Here is a 6,150-nt window from a genome sequence, read left to right on the forward strand (position 1 = left end):
CTATCATTTCATCTTTTTTCTGAATTGCTTCCCTCATATCCTTTATGACTTTAAGCAGCCTTGTGAAACTTTCTTTTTGTGGCAGGTCAATATCTGCTTCTTCTATGCACATCATTAGGCTCATGATTTCTTCCATCATTGTTTTCTATTTTTCCTGCTTTTTCGTGAAGCTGTTGGAACTGGTTGCTGTTTACATGTTGTTTTAGAGGAGCCTGGAGCCATATTCCTGAGTTGAAGATCCCTGGGCTCTCTCTTAGGGGATTTGTATGAGTCCTTCTATGAACTACCTGCCGGTAGATGTTCTGAGGGGTCAGGGTATCGCTATATCTTCCTGTGGTTTCACTCTTATCCTAGCCATCCAGAATTATGTTACTTCAAATGAATGTTGGCTATTCCTCTCATGTGACACTGGTTGTCACATGACTGATTGTTGTGGGCCCATGATGGTGTCTCTTCCCTGGTCTATCTCTAAGTAGGCTTCACAGTTCTTGGAGCACCTCGGCTGTCCTATGGTGTTTTTCTCTGTACCGGTATTGCTGAGGAGGGCGTGCGGGTATATCCTCCTTGGTGTAGAGCTCTGTAGCTGGCAGGGGAATTACCGTAGGCAGAAAGATTGCCTTGGATGTTGGAAGGATGTTCCTGCACTAGCGTGGTGTCCCACAAATAGTGGTCAGGTTATTTCCTCCAGTCACTTGTAGGGCCTCAGGAATTAGGCTGGAAATGCCCCCACTTTTTTAGGGGAGAACCCCTTGCTGCTTGGTGTGTTGGAGAGGACTGGCGTGAATTCCCCAGCTGCTTGCCACACCAATAAATGCAGGTCAGGTCTCCCCCAGTTGGGCCTTCATAGTTGCCCTATGCAGAGAGAAGTGGCCTGGAGGACACTAGTGTCTTGTGCTAGGAAAGAAAGTGAAAGGGGAGGAAAAAGAGAGAAAGAGAAAAACACACACTGGGGCAATAATGCCAAGCAACTGACACCCACTCACCCATGCACAACTAAAATGCACAGAGTAAACAAAGGTGAAAACAGTACAAAAAAGGGAAAAGAAAACAACTTAAAAGGAGAGCTAGATTTGTTGAGGCTGTGGTAGAAAATAGAGAAGAGCTTGAAGGAGAGGAGAAAAGAAGAAAATGTGTAAGAAGAGTGCAATGAAAGAGAAAAGGAAGGAGAGAATTTTTAAAATAGTTAAAGGAACAGCTGACCCTGTGCTGTCTTGTGTGTAGCACTGACTCGTCCTGTGTGCAGCATTGTCTTAGGGGTCAGGCTGTCCACCGGGAGGACAGGGTTGCCCTAGGCTGAGTGTAGGGTTCTGGGAACCAGCAGTGGTATTTGCAAGGAATGAGAGGGAGCAGCAAGAATCATACAAACTGAGAGGCTAAGAGAGCAAAGACAGAAAGAGGAAAGAAAGAAAAAGAAGGAAATAAACCCACCTGAGTTCACTAAGGTTGGCTGTGATGGTAAAGAGGGAGGAGAGAGAGAAGGAGGAAATAGAGAATAAAGAGATAGCTGATCCCTGATTGCTTGGATGTACGGCCAAAGGGGTTTAGACCCTGCCCCCAAATGGTAGGTTGGGGTGCCCTTTTAATGCTGGGACCCAGTGGTGCTGGGCAGAATTGCCCTAGTTGACAAGATCGCCTTAGAGGTCTGAAGGAGATTTCCTCAGCAGCTCAGCATGTTGTAAGTGTTTGTCTCAGGTGCCTTGTGTGGTAGACAGCATTGCCCCAGAGGGCAGGCTGGAGTTCTTCCTGCTATTTGGGTTGATTTGCCCTAAGTGGAGGGTACTTACCTGAAAGCCAGTAGTGGCATATGATAGGAGAGATTGGGAGAGAAGAGGAGAAAGAGGAGGAAAAGAGGGGGAGGGGGACGAGGAATAAAGAAGAAAGAGAGAAAATAAAACCCCAACAGAAACTTGAGCTCGTTGAGACTGAGTGTGGTGGAAAAGTTAGAAGGGGTAGTGAATATAGAGAGAAGAAATAGAGTAGTAGGTAAGGAAATAACTGAAGCTTGACTGCCTGTCCGTGAGGCTGGAGGAGTTCCAACTCTTCTTCCAGGTAGCGGGGTGGTGTACCTGTTTGGTGTAGGGTTCCACAGTTGCTGTGTGGGATTACTCCAAAAGCAGGCTTGCGCAGTGGCCAGGGGTCACTGGGTCCTGGAGTTCTCTGGTGTACCTGCCCTGTGCTGCATATAGCACTGCAGGAGGGCTGGGAGGGGCCCACTGGGGTATTTCTCAGCCCTGCTTAGGACCCCAGGACAGGCAGGGCCTCCCCAGCTATGTGTAGAATCATTGAGAGGGAAGCTGGGCTTGTTGTCCTACCTAGTCTGCTGGTGTTTACTAGATCAGAGAATTTTATTTTTTTATCCCCCTAGTCAGCTAGAATAAAATCAAATGAAATTGTCTCTCAGTCACTGGGCTGCAGCTCTTGCGGTTTAAAGCTGACACTTGCTATAGTGTGTCGTTGTTATGCTAAAAGCCGCCAGGCCCTGTAGCTGAGTTCTGGCATTCCTTAGCTAGGTTGCTTCTTATGCTGATTTATGTTAATAGCCTCCACCTATGTGCTCCTTGGAGCTGAGCAACCAGACTTGGGTTTGAGTTTTAAACCAATAATATATATATTTCACTCTTCTTCTTCTTCTTCTTCTTCTTCTTCTTCTTCTTCTTCTTCTTCTTCTTCTTCTTCTTCTTCTCCTCCTCCTCCTCCTCCTCCTCCTCCTCCTCCTCCTCCTCCTCCTCCTCCTCCTCCTATGCTTGTAATGTGCTCTGATTTGGGGGCTGTCAGGCAGACCCCCAGAGGGGGAAATCCAGCTTATTATGGGGGTTATTTTCTTCTCTGCCAATTGGAACTGGATTTGCTCCCTGGACTCCTGACTTTCCGCCTTTTGTCTCCCACACCGGAATCTTCCTAAGGTAATAATATATATTTTTCTTTTACTCTAAATTATGGGTACCCACCACCACTCCCCTGGGCATGACCTCAAGACAGCCAACCATGCAGAGAGCTCTGGAGTGGGGTTCCCCTCCTGTCCGGGATTCTGTCCCCTCTCCACATCTGCCTGCAGGAATTGATGCTCCTGGCAAGGGCATAGCCGTCGCCTGCGGGCTCGCCAAAGCTAGAGTACTTTAAAGCTTTCTTGGTTTGCATTGTGAGTGGAAATCCCACACAAAAAGGGGTCAGGAGAAACCCTGGTACCCTAGTTCTAATTTCAGGACTCCACCTCCCGGTTTCCTTCACCTTACCTCCCAATTTTCTGGTCAGGCAGCAGGAGTCCAGACGGATGAGTCCTATCTGGTCACCATTTTCTCCCCTCCTCTTTTTTATATATATGCTTTATATAGCTGGGCTCCATCAGCTTTCTTCACGTTTGCTTATGAACCCACTCTGTCTTCAGCAATCATGACAGGAAGTCGAACATCACAGAATGCCAGATTATTAGACCAAAGTGTTCTTGTGTTGAGGGAGTACTTGAGTCGAGGCCCAATGTTCATCTGAAACCTTATTTCTTAACATATAGATATGACTACATAGTTCTATTCCCCTCTCATTATATACAGATGTATTTTCATATGTACATGTGTGTATTTAGACCTCTACAAATGTCCTTTGCCTCCTGGTTCTTTCCTCTATTTCCTTTTACTTTCCCCTTGTCCCACCATCATGTTCGGCCTTCATTTGGGTTTAGTAAATCTTCGCTGTTCCATTGCCCTTGATTAAGTCCCACTAAGCATCCTACGCCCGTCTCTCCATTGCTTTTAGTTGACTTGTTGCCACCTTTTCCCTGGGTTGGTTTTCCCCCACTCCCCACCCCTTCCTTTCTTCCACCTCCCCTTCTCCTGTCTCCCCCCGGAAGCATGAGTCCCATTCTTTTCATCTCAGAATTATTATTCCTGCCTATCTTATCTAGATAGACATGCTTTATTAATAAGGGCAAAAACAAGTCAAAGTCAAACAAAACGACAAAGCAAGTAAAAACCAACTGTTAGGTAGCTTAGCCGAGGGATTGGGAAGTCCATTGATGCATGCCCAGGAGAGCCAGCATAAGACAAAACTGGATTTTCCCGCCAGTGGGCATGGATGGGCGTTAAACCTGGAGCAGCCCACCTGGGCCAGGTGATTGCAACTCAGCCAATGGGATCGACCTGGGGTCGTTCACCACGCCTCCCCTGGGAATCCTTGAAAAGGAAGGAACCGAGAGGGAGAGGGGCTTGTCTTGTCTGGTGGTCTTTTTTCGGAGGAAACTTGGGAGAGAGATCTTTGCGTGACCCTGAGCAGTCTCTGCCAGGCTGCATGGTCGAAGGGAATCCTATGGGTGCCGCGTAAAATCTGAAGCTTCTTTTAACTCTCATTAAATTCACTTGGATCATGAGCCAGGTTTCAGCATGAATTCTTTCTCGTGTGGAGCCAAGGACCGAGGTTGGAATTTAGCCCAAAGAGAGAGACCTTACACAACCAAACAATAATAATAACTAAAAAACCCAAAATAACAACAACAAAAAGAAAGCCACTGACAGAAACTGAAAAGCCTATAATTAATTCAAGGTCTGCTTGTTGGCCCTTATGGGTGTTTTCCAATTGAGTCTGTTGGGGTGCCACACTCTGTCTCCAAGTTATATTTTTGGTATTCCCTGGGGATTTCATCACTTTGCTCTCCTTGCTGCTCTGTTGCCTGCCATTAGTGTGTAGTTCCAGTGTGATATGGTCAGATTGGGCACAATTCCCAGACTGTGTATCCAGTGTTGTCCCCCATAGCACTATGGTTCAGTGAGGGACCTTTTGGCTCATGGTGGGGCCGGCCCTACAGTCCTCTCTGTGCATTGTCTACTGTGAGCAGGAATATCGTCCTGGGGCTTGGTGTGTCAGGATGTGCTCCCCTCCCTCTCCATCCCTCTTTGTTTCTCATGTGTGGACTAATCAGAGATACCCCTCTCTCTAAGATGTAGCTTCAGTTCAGTCCTCTGAGGTGAAATCTTCTGGGCGGCAAGTGTCCACATAGCTGGGATTGGGGCCAGCTTCGCAGACCTTTCTATTGGTTCCCTGGTGCATGCCGGCATGTTATATTCACCTCTCTGTGCATTCGGATGGAGCCTGGTTTCTCTCTCCCTCTCCTCTTGATTTTCTGGTCTGACAGCAGGAGCTCCGGATGTGTAAATCTACCTGGATGCCATCTTCTTATACCATGGACCTTTAAAAGCCCCCTCACACAGACAAAGCCTCCAGTTATCTATGTAGGAATATCCACCTGTATCTGTTGGATGGTGTGCTCCCTTAACCATCTCACGCCCCTTGAGCTTACCTGGCTCCCATTGCAGCCATTTGTACATCACTGTTCACACTCTGGGTGCAGAATGCTCTCTGCCATTATTCCAGTGGCTAGCCTGGACTTCCTCGGTGTTCCTCCTGGTGTCTTCCTTTGCTGTGGTAAGGCTGGGTTGACTTCTCTCACATTGTATCCTGCCTTTCCCTTCACCACTCATGACAGGTGCCTGTTGGCTTATTTCCTGATGGAAACATTTTTGTTCTTTTTTCTTTTACAATATTAGTTATTACATACAATATCCCGTCCTTTATACCCTCCTAATTAATTCCTGCTTCCAGATGTTGTAAATTATTATTGCTATGTAGTATTCCATGGTCTCTGTACCAAAATTTGTATGTCTGTTTATAGGTTGACAGGCAGATAAATGGTTTCCATGATTTTGCAGCAATGAATAGGGGCATACATATACCTATTCATGCCATAGCTCTTATTTCTTTAGGTTTCATACAAGGGATGGCTGATTCATAGGTATAACAGGCTTCACAGTGTCTATGGGAAAAAATCCGTTCTTTCCATGCAATGTTTGAAGCCCCCTTGTGTTTCTATTTCTAGTTTTTCAGGAAGTACCATTCCATTTTCCAGAGATGTGGTACCATTGTACATCCCAGCCAGCAAATATAGAGTTTTAATCTCCCACAACCTCACCAACATTTGTTATTTTCTTTTGTTGTTGTTTTTAATTAGTTCCATTATCGTTAGAGTAAGTTATCTCCTTGTAGTTTTGAGAGGTCTTTCACTGAAGACTACTAAGGGGTCTGGAGGTGCTGCTGCAGAAGCATTGGACGGCTACCTGCAAGGTCTGTGGTTCACACTGACCAGCCATTCAGCAGTTGAAGTTC

Source organism: Tenrec ecaudatus, chromosome 5 (assembly GCF_050624435.1).
Source record: "Tenrec ecaudatus isolate mTenEca1 chromosome 5, mTenEca1.hap1, whole genome shotgun sequence".
Classification (NCBI taxonomy): domain Eukaryota; kingdom Metazoa; phylum Chordata; class Mammalia; order Afrosoricida; family Tenrecidae; genus Tenrec; species Tenrec ecaudatus.